The sequence below is a fragment of the Telopea speciosissima genome, chromosome 3 (assembly GCF_018873765.1).
Source record: "Telopea speciosissima isolate NSW1024214 ecotype Mountain lineage chromosome 3, Tspe_v1, whole genome shotgun sequence".
Lineage (NCBI taxonomy): Eukaryota > Viridiplantae > Streptophyta > Magnoliopsida > Proteales > Proteaceae > Telopea > Telopea speciosissima.
Genome location: NC_057918.1, coordinates 54492396 through 54514864, shown reverse-complemented (window position 1 = coordinate 54514864; position 22469 = coordinate 54492396). Strand labels below are relative to the sequence as shown.

The 22469-nt window shown below is 40.4% G+C and overlaps 1 long non-coding RNA gene across 1 annotated transcript; it reads left to right on the top strand.

Moving 5' to 3' along the window:
- Positions 1-3289: 3289 nt before the first annotated feature.
- LOC122653973 lies at positions 3290-22249 on the top strand. Its single transcript, XR_006331867.1, has 2 exons — positions 3290-3375; positions 22092-22249. It is a non-coding gene; the product is annotated as an uncharacterized LOC122653973 (long non-coding RNA).
- Positions 22250-22469: the final 220 nt, after the last annotated feature.

Genomic DNA, 22469 nt, shown 5'->3' with positions numbered 1-22469 from the left:
GAGGGGACCTTTGAATCTTTTTGCCACGGACCTTCGAACAGATAGTTCTTACCCGATAGACCCATTATGGGTCTTTGGGCGGATAGTTCTTACCTTATGAGCCCCCATTGGCTATCTCACTTGGTGCCACGTGCAGTGGAATTATTGGGTGGTTATTATATTGTACAACAGGACGTAACGATTTCATATTAGAGAATTACAAATACGACGCCTAAAACTTTGCAAATGGTGATATTTCCCAATGAAGGCATTGATGAGGATTCACTGAAGAAGATAGCTACTCCATGTGAAGCGCCAGACTCCTATGAATTCAACGCATGGATACTCGCAAAGGCAATAGTGGAGAAGGTGAACCATCACCACCCCAATCTTAAAGATGTGACAGTTACAGACCCGCACCACAAAGTGTCGATAGCAACACCGCTCTGGTCTGTCCTTAGGGAGGGAATAGCCCAGGGCCAACGGAAAAATGCCCTCCTCAAGTAGGCCTGACAAGTACAAGCCCAAGTCTTGATCAACCCAGTGGAACATGGGGCTAAGACATTCTCAAAGAAAATGGGATGCTAGACAGCGAAAAGCACGTCAGCAACTCTTACTCCAACGTTCTCCAAATGGAATCTAATGGAGTGGGGGCTTTATGTTATACCCTATATTGGCCACCCAACATGGGTATGACATGTGGCATCAGTGAGAAAGTCCAAGTGAACAAACTAGGTAAACCCTATTCGGACAAGGTCCAAATACCCACTTAAAGAAGACAGAAGAAATTAATGCGCCTACTAAGTCAGCTAGCCTACCTAAAGCCAGCCTACCTACTAAAGCGCCTCCTTACCCACTAAGTTTGGTAATGCAAGTAGAGGCCTTAGCATGTCGCCACCCACTAAGCGTGGTTATACAACAAAGGCCTTGGCACATCATCAACCGCTAAGTATGGTTATCCAATGAAGGAAACCACTCTCCACGCTTCCATGGCATTAATGAGCATTAAATGCTACTTACCAAACAAGACTCCCAAGCATGCTGGAGGCCTTATCAAATAGGGACTCTCCATATCTCTATGAAAAGAGCATTCCACCTCCTGACGACAGAGGGCTCCACTATTGGTCAAATCAAGGCCTCTATGATTACCACGTCACCAAGAAGGGACTCAACCCAGTGGAAGGTAACACCCCATGCAAGGGGATCACACTCTTGAAACTCTCACTATTTCATCTGTTTGCTAGAGAGACCTAACTTAGCCATCGAAGAGTCCCCCGTCGGTGCCCCCCACCGACATTCATCTCCCTTGTTTGTTTGTCACCTTGTGCAGTTCCCGCCCTTCAAAGGGCCCACTGAAGGTTTCTTGATGCAATAATATTAAAATAAAAATTATAAAATTTGCTTATGACAATTTTCTTTCTTGCTATTTAACCTTATATATTATATGTATGGGACCCTTAATTTTTCATTTCCCATCATTTTTTATTCATAATCCCTAAAGGATTGTGATGACTTCTTTGCATTGAAAATGTGAATGCATCCCTCACGTGTTACGTGAGATTAGCAAAAACTAACTGTGCTATGTGAGTTGGGAGGCTGTTCTTATATCCGCAGGTGTTGTCAACTCGGTGGATGTTTTGGAAGCGAAACTCACAGGGATGCTTCACGGATGGAAACAAGATTCAAACTCTAACATCAATATCAAGGAAGTTAGGAGTTTAAACAGTTATCTACTCAAGTTTCTTTCCTATGAATCTTTTAAAATTCCCTGGCATCTTCTCCCTATATTCTTAGAACTAGCTGATCTTACAGCCAACTTATCTAGTATTTCTTTTAATTGTCTTGAAGATAATACTCTTATAACTATGTTGACATGATTGATGTAAATGGATCGGATTCAACTTGGATACGAATCAGATGTGATCGGATCCGGATATTCCCTAGCCGAATACAGATACCTCTAAATGGATTCGGATGGATTCAGATATGGATCGAATTTGGATTTTCGACCATCCGTTTACATCTCTACCTTGTGTAACCCGGACCTTCCTACCCCTAGCGGGTACAATTCACTCTCAATCCATATCTCTTAGATCATGATTCTCTTTTCCTCATATTTTAGAACCTGTTGAATCTTCAAAAACCCTCAAGATCATTATTTACTTAGTTTTTTATTATTAAGTATTCATATGTTTCTTCGAACAGATTTTTATCGTAGTATTCAGATATTTTTTCGGATGTCTCTAAACGAATACGGATGTCCCTAAACGGATAGGGATGAGGATCAGATTCAGATTTTTGGATATCCATTTACATCCCTATGTAAAACCCTCGTTGAGAAGAATGGTCATCTCTCGAGGACTCTCCTGTAATTACAATCTTTTCTAAGTAATATATTCTGTTTTTTTTTTATAAAAAAAAAACTATTCTATGTGAGTAACAAAACTCATTTTAGGCTTGTGCGGATCCTCTTATCAATTATCAATACATAATTCTCATGCTTCAAAACTCAAAAAAGAGGAAAAAAAAATGGGAAAATTACATGATTAGCTACTTTTGGATTTTTATTTACAAAACTGTCCACCCTATGTTTGAGTTAACAAAAATAGACAAAAACAAGTTTAGTTTTACAAAACTAGACAAAACAGCAACTCTCCTTCCTTCTCGGCAGTTCCCCTCTGAAAAAATCTCTTTTTTTCCCTCTATTACTTGGGGTAGCAGAGAATGGCGGCGGCTGGGACAAGGGTAGGGTTGCAGGGAACGGAGGATGCCTGGGCAAGAAGGCAATGACAGGGGTAAAAATGTCTAAAAAAGTAAGTGTGGGAGGGATAGACACTATTTTGTCTAGTTTTGTAAACCTTAATTTGTTTTTGTCTATTTTTGTTAACTCAAACATAGGGTGGACAGTTTTGTAAATGAAAACCCAAAAGTAGCTAATCATGTAATTATCCCAAAAAAAATCCACAATTCTCATGCAACTCTTCTCTCGATCCTGTCCCTCCACGTCTGCACTCTTCTCTCAATCCTGCCCTGCCACGTGGCATTTAGTGGAATTCTAAATGTAATCAAGACATGCCCATGAAAGCTCTTTTTTTTGTTTTTGTTTTGGGGTCAACAAGTCCCCATGAAAGCTCTTAAAAAATGGAAAGAATCTCGAGTCTTGAAGGAGAAGAGAATTTCTTTTGTTTTGTTTTTTTTTTTTTTCGGTTAATTAGGAGAAGAGAATTTCACCCTGTACTTTTTCTTTCTTCTTCAATTTCTGGTGCACTATATCTGCAGAAAATTTTCGGAGTTGTTGTTTGATTGTTTCTTCCATCGATAGAACAGAGGAGATGTTCTTCAAGTTCAAGTTCGACTTCTCATCAGATCTACTATTTCTTCTGGTCGATTGGTCAGGTAAGGTTGTCAAAGCTCTGATTTGATTATAAATTGGTGTTTCTGATATTAGAGTCCTGAAGATAAGGGATTTTTTCAATTGACATTATTGTCTGTGATTTTAAATTTCATGTTAATACTCTAAAATTCCAGAACTGGGCGAAACTGTTTCTCTAAAACAGTGGTTTCTTTCCGGAAGTACTGTGTTCTGATTTGGTTTTGGAATTTCATTACGTGTTGCTGGACCAAGCTTCTGACTCATAGGTCATAGCAACAACATTCTGTCATTGATTTTAGTTTTGGACATCAAAATTTTTCAGAACACCCTTCTCGACCAGTTTGTGAAACTGATCGTTTGATAGGTTGTGCAGCCTGTGGATTAGCCGCATGTTAAATTCTGGATCCAATCCCATCATATGGCCCACCATTTTTGAGCTTTTATCCTTATTTTCAAGGTCTGAATCCTCTTGGCAAAAGTTTTCCAACCAGTTCTCAAAGTTTAATATTTTCACAAGGAAATGCAACATGGACATGTATACCATTTCAGTACCAACTACGATGCAATGTGGTAGATAATAGAGCCATACAACATTGTAAAACGTTAATGGGCTTTGGGCCCAACTTGATCGCCCACATGTGGGGGCTGATCGCAGGCCCAAAACGAGAGTGGGAGGAATGATCACTTAAGTGATCGATTCCTTCCCCCCCTTCTTATCCCTTGGTTTAGATTCCTAGAGGGAATCGGATTAGTGGGGAGCCCTAAGGAGTTATTTGTTATTTTGGCTCAAACCCTAAGAGAGTAACACAATTAGAAACTCTCTCCCTCTCTTTCAAGTTCTGCGTTTCCTAGGGTTTCCATCGTTGCCTAGGGTTTTGTGGAGTGGGGTTCTTCTTCGTGGAGAAACCTTTCGAGATTGTTCGTGATCATGATATGCTCGTAACTGCAAGCCGCATTCGATCATCCCTTCCGCTGCGATTCCATTCGGCTCAGGTAATCCCTAAACCTCTGTGATTAATGGAATGCTAATATGCTAACAAACATCAACATCAACAACAACAACTCCTCAACGTTATCCCAACTAAATGGGATTGGCTGCATGGATCCTTGCCCTTCAACGGGCTTTGGCATCGATACAAAAAATATAACTTAAGCAACATTATGAAAACACCTTCAACAGAACAACAACTTCCTTAACCAAACTGTTAACAAAACAGGAATTTCGTGAATGGCTTGAATGATCAATGAGATCAGTCAAGTTCTCTATTTATAATAATAATAATAAAAGAGATTACAAAGGGAAACACTGTTCACGATACTGTTCACGTGAACAGTGTCACAGCCCAAATTACAATCCTACCCTTGTTCAAAAGTACATAAATAAAGCATAAATAAAAAACCCAAAATACCCTTATAATATCAGGTAACACATCTCAACACTCCCCCTCAAGTTGGGGCATAGATATCACACATGCCCAACTTGACTAGACTAGGATAAAACAACTTCTTACTCAACCCTTTGGTGAAGACATCAGCCAGTTGATCTCCAGACTTCACAAAAGGAATACAAATCTGTCCACTCTCTAACTTCTCCTTGATGAAGTGTCTGTCAATCTCCACATGTTTGGTACGGTTATGCTGCATCGATTGTGGACAATGCTAATTGCCGCTTTGTTGTCACAAAGACAACATCATTGGAAGATGAACAGAACCACGAATATCAAGGAGTAAACTCAAGCCACTCACATATGCCCGGGCCATAGCACGGAATTCAGCTTCAAGACTAGATCTTGCCACAACATTTTGCTTTTTACTCCGCCATGTGACTAGATTTCCTCCAACAAAAGTACAATAGCCGGAGGTAGATTTCTGTCGGGTTACCACCCCCAAGATTCGTGTAAGCCTCAATGCGAAGATGGTCATGAGGAGACAAAAGGATCCCCTTTCTTGAGCCGACTTCAAGTAATGGAGAATACGAAGAACAACAGCCATGTGAGTGGAATAAGGATCATGCATGAAGCTCACAAGACTCACAAAGAATGGCAATATCCGGTCCGGTGTGGGAGAGATAAATTAGCTTGCCCACCAATCGTTGATATCTCCCTTATCAACAGTTCACCATCCTTCTCTTGCAGCGGGTAGTAGCTTCCAAGGAGCGTCACAGGATGACAACCAAGCAAACCAGTCTCTGATATTAAATCTAGAACATACTTTCTCTGGGAGAGAAAGATGCCTTTTGGAGAACGGACAACTTCAATCCCAAGAAAATATCTTAGCTGTCCTAGATCTTTTATGTCAAATTCCGTCCCCAAGAAAGCCTTCAGGTGAGAAACTTCATCTCAGATCATTACATACAACTATGTCATCAACATAAACTATGAGAAGAGCGACCTTTTCTCCCTTTCGCTGATGAACAGAGTGTGATCAGCATGACTCTGTTTGTATCCACAGGAGACCATGGCTTTATGAAACCTACCAAACCATGCCCGTGGAGATTGCTTCAACCCATAGAGTGCCCTTTTGAGCTTACAAACTTTCCCATGGGTCTTGTCAGAGGAAAAACCCGGAGGAACATCCATATAAACCTCCTCTTCCAACTCCCCATGAAGAAATGCATTTTTACATCCAACTGCTGTAGGTCCCACCAAAGTTGACAGACAAGACAAGAAGACCCGGACAGTTCAACTTTGCAACAGGGGCAAATGTCTTCTCGGTAGTCGATCCCATAAGTCCGAGTGAAGCCTCCGCCACAAGCTTGGCTTTATATCTATCCACTGCTCCATCCGCTTCGCTTGACAACAAATACCCATTTGCACCCGACGGTTTCTTACCCGAAGGAAGAACAACTAGCTCCCATGTCTCATTTTTAAGTAAGGCCGTCATTTCTTCCATCATGGTTGCTTTCCACTTTGGATCTGCAATCGCCTCCTGCCATTTCTGAGGAATAGAAACAGAGGAAAGAGAAGAAACAAATGCACGATAGGAAGGAGATAAAGCATCATAGGAAACAACATTGGAGATGGGGTATTGGGTGCATGACCTAACGCCTTTACGAACAGCGATAGGTAAGTCAAGGGAAGGATCCTTACCAGATGATGTAGTAGGGTCTGGATCTGGATCAAGTGCAGACGATTGTGGAGGTGGTAGTCTCAACTTGTCCTGTGCGCTCCCGGGTATATACCTTATCAACAGGGATTTGACTGACTGATCTACGCTCCCCCTGAATAGGAGCCACTATAGGAGCTGAAGTTACAGAGGGCTCCCCCTGAATAGAAGCCGGAAGAATAGCAGACACATCTTCAAAACCCTGATCCTGCTCCCCCTGAAGAGGTGTCTAGGAATAATATGACAAGGACTCATGGAAGACAATATCCATGGAGACAAAAGTACGACAAGAAGGTGGATGGTAACACTTGTATCCTTTCTGGGTCGCAGAATAGCCCAGAAAAATACACCGAATGCTCTGTGGAGCAAATTTCTCATGAGGATGATGATTGCGGACATAGCCAACACAACCAAAAACTTTGGGGGGAACCACAAAGGAGGAGGAACCCTAGAGGAGATCAACAGGGGAACAACCATCAAGGACACGGGTAGGCACACGGTTGATGAGATAAGCAGCGGTAAGAATGGCATCACCCCAGTAGTGAGAAGGAACCTGCCATGCAAACATAATGGCCCGGGCTACCTCAAGGAGATGTCTATTTTTCCTTTCAGCAACCCCATTTTGGGCAGGTGTGTCAACACAACTGGTTTGATGGACAATACCATGTGCAGCCAAATAAAGTTGGAACTGACCCTCCATGTACTCTCTGCCATTATCACTGCGTAAAATGCGCAAGGTGGCATTGAATTGGGTCTGAACCATACGATGAAATAACTGAAAACAGCGAAAGACCTCACTTTTATGGCTCATCATGTACACCCAAGTGGTACGAGTATAACAATCAATAAACGAGACAAACCATCGATGACCAGAAAGGGAAGTACAACGGCGGGCCCCACACATCGAAATGAACCAAAGCAAAAGGAAACTCACTTCTTTTATTTAATGAAGAATAATCGAACGAGTCTGTTTGGCCAAAACACAAGCCTCACATAAAAACTCATTCCTATTACAATGCTTAATCAAGCTCGGAAACAAAAGAGACAAAGTACTAAGGGATGGATGACCAAGTCGGCAGTGCCAGAGATGAAGGTCAGGGGACGAGGTGGACTGTAAATGATGAGCTGTAGAGGAAGCCGAATGCAAAGTAGAAGGCTGACCCGGGTCAAGTAAGTAGAGACCACCCTGCATCTTACCACCCCCAATCGTACGCCCCGTCTTCAAATCCTGTATGACACAATGAGAAGGGAAAAAAGTCAGTTTGCAGTTCAGATCTCTAGTTAGACTACTAATAGAGAGAAGGTTAGTAGAAAAGGACGGAACATGCAAAACAGATTTTAATGAAAGGGTAGGGGAGCAGCGTGGAGCTTCCAGCATTGAGCCTTAGTATGATAGAGCCTGTTGCAGTGTTCACACTTGACAGGACCTTTAGGGACAGTAGGACCACCATCAGTAGTGGTAAGAGAAGGAGTACTGGAAGCAACTTGCAAGGCGGAGCGATCAACTGTAGAGGAATGCAGCATAGCAGCCCGACGAGATTCCTCATTATGAACCAAGGCAAAGGCCTGTTCTAGGGATGGAAAAGGGGACTGCCTAAGTACTTGCACCCGAATAGGATCAAACTCCATATTTAGTCCAGCCAAAAAAATCATAGACACGTATTTTGTCAACGTGTTTGCGATAGGCAGCGGATCGATGCTGAGAGGGCGATAGTCGGAGTAATGATCCAATTGCTGCCACATGTTCTTGAGGGCAGCATAGTATTTGGAGACAGAGAGCTCCTGTTGGGTAGTGGCATTAGCCTTCTTTCTAATCTCATAGACCTGTGCATCATTCCCCGTGCGACCATAAGTCTCTTTGGCACCATTCCAGATAGTATGGGCAGTGTCCAGTGGAAGAAAATTGTCTGAGATATCCCCTTGCATAGAATGGATCAAGTAAGACATCACCATCGCATCATTCGATAACCACTTGTTGAGTGACAACCCTCTTCCACCGGTTTAGTTGTTGTCCCAAGAAGATGGCCAGGTGAGGCCACGCCGCCATCACAAATAGGTAGATCGAGACCACTTCAGGTAGTTGGAGCCATCAAGTTTGATTGGGGCAGCAAGGGGAAGAAAATCAGTCCGGGGCTGGCCATCAATGCCAGAAGAGGCCGAAGAAGAATCTGAACCAGTCATTGCAGCAGGTAACCAATCTTCAATGAAGCAGCAAACAGCCAAAAAATATCCAAAAAAATTCTAGAATCGACCCCCAATAGAAAAGGGCTGTATTGGAGCAAAAAATCTCAGATATGTAGGCTGGGAATGATGTCGAATGAAGGCAGCAAGGGTGCCAATCAGATGCAGCAGGAACCAGCAGCCCAACCCCAAGATCGATTAATGTCGTGGTTTTGAAAAACCCCGAGAAGAGAGATCAATAAGAGGTCAGGGTCTTCAACCAATCTGATGAAGTGAATAGGGGCTGAGAACAATATCAAATAAAGATCCCACAATAGAAGATGCAGCCGAAACAGATGTAGAGGCCTGATCTCCAAAAAGAAAAAGGAATCTTCAAATCGCAGACAGTGCTTCAGCTCCACTCGATCCAAAAAAGAGGCATAAAAAAGGAGGTATATTGGGGCAGCAGCTAGATCATTACGATCACCTCAGTAGTGCTGCCCTAATGGGAGAAGAAGAACCAAAAGAAAGGAAGAAAGAAGAAGGGAAGAAGCTCGATGGAGGGAAGGAGAAAAAAATCGAAGGGAGGGAGGTGGGTTTTGAATACCTAGATCAGAGTGTATTTGGCTCTGATGCCATGTTAACAAAACAGGAATTTCGTGAATGGCTTGAATGATCAATGAGATCAGTCAAGCTCTCTGTTTATAATAATAATAATAAAAGAGATTACAAAGGGAAACACTGTTCACGATACTATTCACGACACTGTTCACGACACTGTTCATGTGAACAGTGTCACAGCCCAAATTACAATCCTACCCTTGTTCAAAAGTACATAAATAAAGCATAAATAAAAAACCCAAAATAGGTTCAGCTACATGTATCTAGCCTTCCAATCGTCTCAATTCGAGGTCATACTTTAAACAAGACCAAAACTATGCATGTCTTTCCTCACCACTTTCCTATGGTCATCAAGATAATTTATCTTAACTGGACCATGCACAGGAGATTTTGGTATCGTATAAAAACTTATTCAGTTAGCTTTTGAACTAGGACACCACGTGGCAGATGATAGGGTCTACGAGATGAGCTTAACTTGTCTGGACTATGATATAGGAGATTTTGGCTTCATGCAAGAACTTAGTTATGTTTTGAATGAGACACATGTTTTGACTTATGGCTTCTATTGGGAAGATTATGACAAACATTGTGGTAGGATGTCAGTTTGTGACCCATGATGTTATATCTGTTTCATTTTAATTTGATTCAGAAGTTTATTTAGAATCTATTTCTTAAATTAATTATTTTCATTTTGTAAGGGAAGAGATTAAACGCTCATTAGACTGGCTAAATTGTATTTCAATCATATTAGGAATCTTCGTATAACTAGTAATTGGAGCTTATTTTTTCATGGTCATAGTAGAAGTAGGAATAATGGGAACTCTATAAACATATGCTGTGAGAGCTATTTTAATCCATAGTCTTGGTTATGAAATGACTGATTATTGGTTTCCTGTAAGAATTCGTCATGTTCTTGATTATTGTTTCCTGCAAGAATTCTTCCTGTTCTTGACTGCAACCAAGCTTTTGGCGCTGCTTTATGCTGGTGATTGTATTCTTGCCACCATCTTTAAGCTTTGTAATGTAGACCTAGATAGGTAGGAGACCTACTAGGAGCCAGATAACAGAATAAATAGCAAAAAGGGGCTGCTGGTTCACATGGACAGCCTAGGTTTTAGGTTAATTCTAGGGTTTAGGATGGGAATTTGGGAATGGGTCTTATATGGTTTTAATACGCAGGTTTAGGAGACTATTATGATATAAAAAAAACAGGATTTGGTTCAGTTTAAAATTCCTGCAGAATTAGGGTTAGGGTTTCGGGTTTTTAGAAACTAGGGAAATCACTAAAGCTAGGGTTTAGATGGATGGATAGGGCTGGGCTTAGGATCGAGTTTAGGGGACTGTGAGGGGAGGCTGTGGTCAAAGTTTGGATGATTTCTGATGGGTAAACAGATCTGGACAGAACTGAGATCCTCCTAGGGTTTATGAAAATAAAACAGAAAAAGAAAAGGGGATCGAATGGGGAAGGAAAGGAAAGATAAAAACAGAAAATTAAAATTCAAACTCACACTGGAATCCACCGGCAGTAGCTTGAATGTTTGAAGGATGAAACCACCTTCGAAGAGAGATCCTCCCAGCCGTCACGGCGTAAAGAGTCGCAGGAATCCACCCACCCTTCCACCTTGAAGTCCACAAGGATGCACACTCACACAGGGGAGCAAGGAACAGCAGCAATGGCAGCCACGAAATCTGTTTTTTAAATTCAAATAATCTGTGGGGGAGCCCTCCACGATCTACTTTATTTATAATAAAGGCCTAAGCCAAATCCTAGTACAACTTAATGTTTCTTCCTTCTAAAATCGTGGAAGGGAGAGTTCTAATCTAACTTAATTAAATTAAAACAGTAAATGTCCTAACTACCCCTACTAACTTAAAATAAAAGAATCTAACTTAAAAACAACTAATTTAAAGTAGATTCCATATTAGCCAATAGGATATAAGAACCTATTAACCAATAGGAACACTTCACTTAAATTAGACCCATTGAAGCAATTGGATGCAACCAATTCTAAACCGGTTCAATCTAAAAACAAGAAAATAAACTAAGTATGGAAAATAATAAATCCTAATCTATGGCTCCCTATTCAAACCCTAAGTTCAAGGCCTCTTCTTCTTCTTCTTCCTTCTTGGAGCTGCATCACTTTGTTTTTGAGTTCTTGTTTTTCTTAGCATGAGTATTTGATGTTAAATAGTTTTTTGGGTTTTGATTGGTGAAACCACGGTTAGTTACCTTGAGCCTGTAACCATGATAATTTTGCCTTCAAAACCAATGGTCAGTCAATTCACACTGTAACGAGAACACCTATTAGAGAACCAGAACCTAGAAAGAGGAGAAGAAGAGGGGAGGAAAAGAATAAGATGGTGAAGAGAAGAGAACTGTCGAATATGACAGTCTCCCTCACCTTGTTTATATTTATACTAAAATATTACATTAAGAGAGGGAATTCCTAATCATGTTAGGATTCCAAATTACAATAGGAAAAGAGAAAGAAAATAAGAAACAGAACTAGGACTAGATGTAGTAACTCAAACTAGGACTAGGAAACTAAGACAGAAACCTAAAATAATAGAGACACATGGGGAGGAGAGGAATCTCGACAATCGAGATATCCTCTTCTCCCCATGGACTCGATATACTTCAACACACACAATATGGGGCATTTTTAGTAAAGAAAATGTCAGTCCCATGATGATTTCATAAGTAATCAGATAAATTGCCAACCAAGTCGAGGACCAATTATTTCTTTTTAGTCAAGCAATTGAATAATTCTTAACTAAGAATGATGCAGTAAAAGACCCTTGATTTAGTTCCTAGGTAGGCCCATATTTGGGCTCGTGATTTGGGGTTATTTAAGCCCATTGGTCCAGCCATATTCTGACCAAAGATAGCCATCGAACAGCAGTTGTATGGGGAAGACTCTTCTCCGTTTCGTGGTGCCCAGCTTGGACTATGCATGGAGGGTTTTGCTAAGCTTTGTAGAAGACTTGTAAGAGATATTCTGTCGGGTTCAGGGACAGCTTGCGTGGAGAATAATCAGGGAAGATTTTCCAGACTTGATAGAGTTATTCTGGAGTTGGGATCCAGCTTGCGTGGGAGATAATTCAGAGTTAGTTACAGCCTTGCGTAGAGATATCTTTTGGGTTGTCGCATGCGTCCCACCTGGACAGCTGGCTGGAGATTCCAGCTATGATTTTATTTTATTTACTTTCCTTTTTAAGTTTCAGCCTTTGTCTAAGTAGTTTAGACTTTAGTTGCTTGTGGAATAAGTCTCAATTTTTCCTTGTAAGAGACTTTCCATTATTAGTTATTTCCTTTCCTGTTATTAGCAAGCACCATTATATATGTAATGGATCTCTTGGATCCTACACACGATTGGATGATTAAAAAAGACTTGGTTTGAACCATGGCTGAGTGAGTCAGTTCCTGTGACAGGCAGTGTATGGTGAGAGACCCATCCCTATCCCCTCTTCTATTTCGCCCATTGGTTTCTGTTCTCCCTTATTATGTTTTATTATGGAGCACACTGAGACCATCCTCAACATATTGGATCTGCTGTTTCATCCACTGAAGTTCCCCTTGAAGTCCCCAGGCTGCTGCTGTTATAGTTGCTGATCCGAGAACACATAACAGTACCTGTGGTTCTGGTTTCTCCATGGAAACCTGCTACTACTTTGAGTCCACTGATCTCAACACTCATCCGTTAGCTTTGGCTGATATTTGGAGGATCAAACCACCCTGTTGGAAGTCCCACTCGACTGGAGTATTGACCTCTTCTGAGATTTGGTGTGGGAGATACAGAAAATCTCCTGATTTGTGACTTAATTCAAGAAATCAAGGGATCTCAGAAATCAGCCACCGAATGGGCCTGGGATTTTGAGGACTGGTTCCCCTCTTCAATATCACCACAGTCCATTACCTTTTCTCCTATTGATGCTATTAATTTCAGATTAACTTTCCTAATATAGACGTGCTTTGCGATAGGGTGATATAGGCTGCTCATTATTGTTCTGTTTGGCTGGGGGTATTTGCTCTATGTATTGGGTAATGTTGGGAGTCCGATGAGCTGTTATACCCTATTGTTATCTATTGCTGGTTTAATATACATGTATTGATATCAAATCTGAAACCAGTACCTTTTTGGGTTGTATTTTGATTCTGTCGAGGGTTAGGTTAGTTCATACCTAGCTCTACATTATTTGGTATCTGAGTAATGGCTGAGGAGAAATCAAATACTCCACACCATGCTCCATAAGCTACTAATCTTGCTCTTGCTGAAGCTATTCGACAGTTGACTGAGAAGTTATCTACTATGGAGCAACATCTCGATGCTTATGCTGGACAAATGGGGGGACAACAGGAAACTACTGTCAATCGTGTTCCTCAACTTCCTCATTGACAAGCACAAAGAACCATACGTACACCAGCCACCTATGATGATGAAGCTACTGATCGTGATACAAATCCACGACAACCTGACAAGCAGCATAAGGTGAAGCCTGAGTTGGAGGAGTACAATGGGAAACACGACCCGTTAGTCTTCTATGATTGGTTGTGTGCTCTCGATGACTAGTTTGACTGGTTCAATTTGATGGAGGAAGGGAAACTGAAGCTGGCCCGTGCTAAACTGATAGGCACATCAAGGGAATGGTGGCGTACCCCTGAGGACAAATTGTATCGTCATTGACAAGAACTAACAACGTGCAAAGAGATGAAAGACATACTGAAAGAAAAATATCTACCTTTAACCTATAGACGGAGATTACATGATCAACTCAACACCCTTCATAAAGGGTCTATGAAAGTAAAAGAGTATATGGACAAGTTTAATGACTTACGTTCACGTACTGAAGTGAACGAAGAAGACGACCAGCTCTTATCCCGTTTCAAATTGGGATTACGAGCTGATATTTGAGACAATATAGGTGTGACACATATCCTCAGCTTGAACGATTGTTTTGAGAAGGCAATCCATGCTGAAGATTTACTCAAGTCAGCCCCTCGCCGCTTCAACACATAGTCCAAAGATGCTAGAAAGGATTATATAGAAAGAAAACCAAGTGGTTTCCCTACCCAAACTCCACAAGTTACAATGGATTAGGATGAGGCTCCTATGGTTAATGGAAGTGACAAGAAGTGCTACCATTGCCACAAGTATGGTCACTTCGCCAATTTTTCCCCTCAACGACCAATGAACCATATTATAGCAGCCATAGAAGCCAATCCAGAGAAGAAATAGGTTGAGCCCCTTTCCTTTGGCGATGATGCTGAAGAGCAGCTGACCGATAACACTGAAGAGGATGAAGACGACACCATCGGCATTCATGTTTTGTTTATGGCTCCATTAGTAGAGGTTATAGTGGGCAGCAGTGAGGGAGACTTTGATGCGTTTGAAGTGGAGGATAAGAAATGTGATGATGTAGTTGCAGAAGATCACGTGCATGCAGCCTTTACTCTCAACGACGATGGTGTGACTGAGCACGTCGAATATGTAATTCCACCTGAGTTCTTTGAGGAGAAAGAGCCACTTTTTGAGGGTTACATCTCCACTTATCGTGAGCTTCCAGAGTATTTGTTTGGACATCGGTTTATTATTCATCACACTCAATTGATTCCTTGATTCGTTAAAACTTGAGGTCAAGTTTTTTTAAGGGGTGGGGGAGGGAGAGAGTTGATGTAGTAAAAGGCCCTTGATTTATTTCCTAGGCAGGCCCATATTTGGGCCCGTGTTTTGGGGTTATTTAAGCCCATTGGTGCAACCATATTCTAATGCAAAAGTCGACCTCGAACCAGGGAAACCAGCGGGAGATTGCAGCCAGGATCAACACAATAAGGATGAACAAATTGAATAAGTGAAATCTTGTCGAGTTTTTTTTTTTTTTTTTTCTCTGTTTACATATGAAAGAAGAACATAGAAAAGGATAAGAAGAAGAAGAAGAAGAGGATATAGAGAAGACAGAGAAGAGAAGATAGAAGAGAAGGGGGTAGGGGAATGGCTCGCTCACCTTAGGTCTCTCACTCACAGCTATCCCAGCTTTTGAAACATGGAATTTCTCCCATAACCGATGGCAAGCTTGGCCACAAATTCTATTCTCCAAATCGGTTTCTATTACAAGAAGGGCTGCCTAATTAATGGAATAGGTCAGCTTATAAAATTAGAAACTTAAGAAATAGTAACTTCTAAAATTAGAAACCTAATGAAAATAGGAACTAGGCTTTATAGTTCAGCCAACATGCAAGGAACAAAATTAGAAACTAGTAAATATAGTAACTACGAAAAAAAAAAATAAAATTGAAAACTACTAGATACAACAACAACAACAAACTCAGCCTTATCCCAACTTAATAGGGTCGGCTACATGGATCCAAACAGAACAAAGTAGGGAAAACAGAGTTCTAAAAAGAAAAGGGAAGATGAAAGATAGTAAGAGGAAGTAGGCACAACCCAACACGTTAAGAGAAACTCAGCTTAATGGGGTCTGCAACATGAATCCTTGCTCTCCAATAGGCTCTGTCCGAGGTCATACTTGGTACAAGACCTAGGCCATGCATGTTGTTTGAGTTTAAAATAATACCACAAGCGTACGAGTCAATCGTACTTACGGGTCGAACGCAGGGAGGTGATTAATCCAATTCCACTTAGGCAAAGCACACCAATTAATGGTTGAATGATCTAAACTAATTAAAAGAACTAAAACTAATTAAAAGATCAAAAACAGAAAACTACGATTAACGAAGAACTAATAAATTTAATTAAAATAGAAGCACTTAGCTGATTAACGAAGCTGCACAACCCCAATGAAGATGATTTCGACACTTGAATCCCATCACTCGAATTCGCCGCATCCGATAACGAAGAATCAAATTACAAAAGTGGTGAATAAAAAATTACACATATGCTCTTAAGGATGGGGAAATAAAAATTATCCTAATAATGATTCTAAAAATTAAAATTACATATGATAAACCTAGTTACATAAGAGATCTAAACTAAAAATCAAAAGAAGAGGAAGATCAGAGAATCGGGAATGGGAAGAGAGAGTTATCTAAAACTTCAATTAAAACCAACAAACTGAAGAGAAAAAGACGAAGTTGGAAGCTTGCTGTTCATCACATGAAAGAGAACTAAAAACAAAAACCAAAAGAAGAAATATAAAAACCCTAAAAGAAACTCTCTGGAGAGAAGGGCGCTTGCTGTTCTTATATGCCCATCGTGCTCTATGTGCTGTCCTCTCCACCGTTCTATCTTTACAAAGGGAATAAAACTCCCAATTAGAAACAACCACTAAAGCCGTGGTTAATTCCCTACCCAATTACAACTCCCTAAAATCCATGTAAGAATGGGACTTCAAATCAATTCTCAATCTTGAACGTGTTATCACATGAGAGAGAGTTAGAGATTTTTTCCTCTTTTTTTTTTTTTTTGTTATTTTCTATTCTTTCATCATAAATATCAACTTCACTAAAAATCATTTTTGGGCTATATCTTTTTATCCTGGGCCCAGATGGAACCAGCCCGAGAATTAAAGTTGCACCATTTAAAATTCAAAACGATATGAGCCCAATATCCAATATTTTCTGAAAGATTCCCAATTTGCCAAAACTACCCTTATGCCCCTATGCTTGATTTTTTTCTCTTCTTTTTCTAAACTCGAATCCGGCTCTAATCAAGTGACTTCCGACGTTACGCATTGGAAAGCTAACCCGGCTGAATTCTTCAACCTTGTAACTTGGCGTTTGGCGGTCCAATTAGACATGTATTCTCCACTTTGACCAAAATGTCCCTAAACCTGAAAAATGATAGAAAATACCCGAGTAGCACTGTTCTTGGAATAAAATGACAGTAAATAATGCATTAAAATGAGGTATAAGATATATCTAACTCATGTCCTTGCTCACCACTTCCCCTATGGTCATTTTATGTCTGCTCCTAGCTCTTTTAGCTTCTTCAATCGGAATCATTTCACTCCTCCTTACCAAGGCATCCCTAGGTCTCCGTTGAATATGACCATACCACCTTAAACGACTCTCTTGGAGCAACTTATAGAATATTCCACCTAATGTTTTAGAACTCGGTTTCGCCCTTGGTTTCGCCAGGCCATGAAACCAAGATATACCGAGATCTCACCGAGGGCGAGATCTTACATTTTTTGCTGTCTCAACTTGCTGGTTGGTTTCAATGGCCATATGGCCAAGATAGGTCCTGAAACTTGACACCCACCCTATTTTGTTTTAAACACAGTGGAAACATTAGTTTTTACAAATTCAAACCCAAAATGGTACTTTGACTTCGGACCCTAGGTTGATAGTTTACGGCGTATGTAAGGTCTACCCTAGGCTAAGCCACAAAATATTTAGAACTCATATAATTAAAGTAGAGGTGTAAAACAACTTAAAAAAGCATTAGGAATTATAAAAATCAAACCATAAACCATTTAACCATTAGGCATCATATTCATATTTCATAATCATATATGGTGATGGTTTGACGATTTGTTAATAAGTGTTAAAAACTTGGAAAGAAAGTAAGAGACATGGGTTAAACAAATACAAGTATAAATGTGTAACAAGTCCTACCATTTGAGAGTAGCTAGTACTGAAACGAGTGGCTGAAGGTAAAATAGATTCACTATTTTGATCATGTTTCTATGGAAAAAATGATTGATGGACATTGTATCACATATAATAAGTACATAATCAACAAAGAAGCATTGATCATGTGATCCAGCTCCAAGTAGGAAAAAGAAGAAGAAGAAGAAGCCCTAAACTTAGGGCTTGATTAGGGAGCCATAGATTAGGATTATTATTTTCCACACTTAGTTTATTTTCCTGTTTTTAGATTGAACCGGTTTAGAATTGGTTGCATCCAATTGGTTCAATTGGTCTAATTTAAGTGAAGTGTTCCTATTGGTTAATAGGTCCTTAAATCCTATTGGCTAGTATGGAATCTTCTTTTAAATTAGTTGTTTTAAGTTAGTAGGGGTATCTTAGTCAATTTACTGTTTTAAATTAGTTAAGTTAGATTTAAATCTCTCCCTTCCACGATTTTGTGAAGGAGAAGACTTTAATTTGTATTAGGACTTGGCATAAAGCCATATTATAAATAAACAAATCGTGGGAGGCTCCCCCACACTGAATTTTGAATTAAAAAAAGACTCTGTTGCTGCTGGCCGATTGCTGCTGCTGCTGTTCCTGCTCCTTTGTGAGTGTATCTTTGTGGATTTCAAGGTGGATAGGGTGGGCGGATTCCTGCGACTCCTTGCATCGAGACGATCGGTAGGTTCCTTCAATTATCAAGCTGCTGCCGGTGGATTCCTGCTGTGAGTTTGATTTTTTAATTTCTGTTTTCATTCATTCTCCTTTCCCAATCGATTCCCCCTTTATTTTTTGTTTTAATTTCATAAACCCTAGAACATCCAAGTTCTGTCCAGCCCTACCCTTTCACCCAAATCCCCTCCAATTTCAGGCATAACATCCTTGCCACAACCCTCACACTCAATCCAGCTTTGAGCCCAATCTGATTAGTCTATTCCTAATTCCCCTCATCTCCCACAAAACCCGAAAAATCCCTAAGATAGTCTCAATTCTGTCCAGACTATTTTAACCATCAGAATTGGCCATTATTCTGATCGAACCTTCCCCCCACTGCAAGTAAAACTCGACCAGAAACCCAGCCCTAAAATCCCATCCTAAACCCTAGTTTTCAACCTAGATTCTAAAACCTAAAACCCAAACCCTAACCCTAAAATTCTGGAATTCGAATTTTGATTCAAATCTGATTCAAACTTGTTTTAGTAGCTTCCCGTAGGCCTGCCTATTAAAACCAGATATAAATTACACCATTCCCCCATACCTAACCCTAGAATTTAGCCTAAAAACCCTAATTCTGTCCAGCCAAACCAGCAGCCCCATTGAGATCCTGTTGCTTAGCCTCTAATAGGATCCTTCTCCTATTTAGAGCTACATTATCATGATTCTATGAAAAAAATTATTTTTTAGATGAATAGTTACGTAACAGTGTTCTTGAGAAGCATACCAACTTCCTTTCTTGATGTTGAAGCTTGAATGTTGAATCCACAAGCTTTAATCTGCACTTAGAGGTGAGATTTGCCAAAAAAATTCCACCAAAGTTGGGTTTTCCCTTCACTACAGACCGAGATTAGCGAGATTTTGACTCAGGGGGGTTTTATATGTTATAAGTTGGTTTTGCTCGAGTCGAGACTGGGATATAGGTTGAGATCTTGGCCGAGATATTGTAAGTTTTTGGTATCGCATATGGTTTCATCTCGAGAGCTGCCAAAACCAAGAAAATAGCGAGATCTCGCCGAGATCTTGTACCATGATTCCACCAACATCCAGCAGCCCATATCAGCCCCCAAATCGGGTACTGCTCATGTGAACAATAACATTTTTTTTTTTTTTTGTCTTGGTCTCTTTCTTCATGTTTCTCTCTGGGCTGGGGCTGCCTTAGGTGATGCTCCATCGAACCAACAAAAACTTGCCACATCATCAGAGCAGGCTGCCTCTCACAGAAGTTGAATCCCAGAACCTTGCTGGGCTGGTTTTGGGGCTTGTTCCTGCGGGTACATATGAACTTGTGATCTACATCATATTCTACCCAAAGATAGCCATTGATCAGCAGTTTAAAGGGGGAGATTCTTTTCAAATTTCATGGTCCCTAGTTTGAACTATGTGTGGAGGTTTTGCTAAGCTTTGTAGAAGACTTTTGAGAGATATTCTGTGGGGCCCAGGGACAGCTTGCGTGGAGAATAATCAGGGGAGATTTCTAGACTTGATAGAGTTATTCTGAAGTTGGGATCAAGCTTTAGTCGGAGATAATTCAGAGTTAGTTGCAGCCTTGTGTAGAGATATCTTTGTGGTTATCGCATGGGCCCCACCTGGACAGCGGGCTGGAGATTCCAGCTACCATTTTATTTATTTTTACTTTCTTTTTTAAGTTTCAGCTTTTGTCTAAGTGGTTTTACTTTAGTTGCTTGTGGATTAAGTCTCAATTTTTCCTTGTAAGAGACTTTCCATTATTAGTTATTTCCTTTCCTGTTATTAGCAAGCACCATTATGTATGTGATGGATCTCCTGGATTCTACATACTATTGGATGATTAAAAAAGATTTGGTTTGAACCATAGCTGAGTGAGTTCCTGTGAGAGGCAGTGTACGGTGAGAGACCGTGGGTGATAGACCCATCCCCATCCCCATCCCCTCTTCTTCTATTTCTCCCATCGGTTTCTGTTCTCCCTTATTTTGTTTTATTACGGACTACATCTGAGACCATCTGCAACATATTGGATCTGCTGTTTCATCTACTGAAGTTCCCCTTGAACCCCCAAGCTGCTGCTGTTATAGTTTCTGATCAGAGAACAATAACAGAACCATAGCTGAGTGAGTTCCTGTGAGAAGCAGTGTACGGTGAGAGACCGTGAGTTATAGACCCATTCCCATCCCCTCTTCTTCTTCCCCTTCTTCCCTTCTTCTATTTCTTCCATCGGTTTCTGTTCTCCCTTATTTTGTTTTATTACGGAGTACATCTGAGGCCATCTGCAACATATTGGATCTGCTGTTTCATCTACTGAAGTTCCCCTTGAAGCCCCCAAGCTGCTGCTGTTATAGTTGCTGATCAGAGAACACATAACAGTACCTGCGGTTCTAGTTTCTCCTAGGAAACCTGCTGCTGCTTTGAGTTCACTGATCTCAGCATTCATCCATCAGCTTTGGCTGATATTTGGAGGATCAAACCACCCTGCTGGAAGTCCCACTCGACTGGAGTATTGACCTCTTCTTAGGTCTGGTGCGAGAGAGATAGAAAATCTCCCGATTTGTGACCTAATTCAAGAAATCAAGGGATCTCAGAAATCAGCCACCAAATGGGCCTGGGATTTTGAGGACTGGTTCCCTTCTTCAAGACCACCACTCAATGGTAATCTCAGCCCATTCCTTTTTCTCCTATTGCTGCTATTAATTTCAGATTAACTTTCCTAATAGACTATGGGAGGTGCTCTGCAAGAGGGTGATATAGGCCGCTGATTATTGTTCTGTTTGGCTGGGGGTATTTGCACTATGAATTGGGTAATGTTAGGGTTCCGATGAGCTGTTATACTCTATTGTTATATATTGCTGGTTTAATATACATGTATTGGTATCAAATCTGAAACCAGTACCTTGTTTGGGTTGTATTGTGATTCTGTCCAGGGTTAGGTTAGTTCATACATAACTCTACATTAAGAATTTCCTTTTATAGAATCTCTATTTAGACTTGTTAAGAACATTATCTCATGGGAAAATGTCATTTCTATCTCATTTTGTATTTTCTCCTATATCTGGTTGAACTTCTTGGCTTCTTGCAGGTCTCAAGCAATTACAGTCAATTTATGCCCTTTTCCAATATTTATAATTGTAGAACATAGAGGCATATGTATAGTAGTATACGCATCTACTCTGAACTTGACCAAGCCAATGCTGAAAAAGCAAATGCTAAAAGTCTCTCCAGCCACTAGAACAATGGATTTCACAAAAGCAGTAAAGGGACATCATAAAATTTTTCCTTTTTACTTTCTATTACAACATTTATCGAATACTCTCTGTCTGTGTCTCAACTTCAGTTGTAATTTAACCTATGTGTATAATTTTCCACTTCTACCTGTGTTCATTATTAATGTGAATAACATGTCATTCCTTCTATCCATGCTGTTCTTTCTACTTGCAATGACAATCTTTGACAGAAGATGCAAGTTAATTATTGAGAAAGGTGTAACAAACTGATATATGTGGAGTTGGTTGGTTTGGTGCCTTTGTTCTTATTCCAATATTTTTGATTGTTTCTTTAAACCTTTATTTGTAGATTCAGTGCAGGTTGCTTGTACTTCGTCTAAGAACTTGATTTTGACAAACTCCAATTGAGTAAGCTTGTAAATTCTGGTTGGAGCAATTCCAATTGCCTTGCATCTTGTTTCGAGTACAAAGAACAATTCCCATTATTGGCAAATGGATCATATAGATGAAATATATAGAAACAGAATAGCGGCACTTACAAGAGCATTGTATGCAATGAGATGTGTGAAAGAGGACAATGTTCCAAGCAAAATTGAAGAGGTAATCCCAGTAGATCTGAAATTTATATCTTGATTTTCCTGATATCTTATTTAGTCTGGTTGGTTTACATTGATTGGTGAATCTCTGAGCTTTTTTCCCCTTTCAATATCTTAGGGTCTCTTCTTGG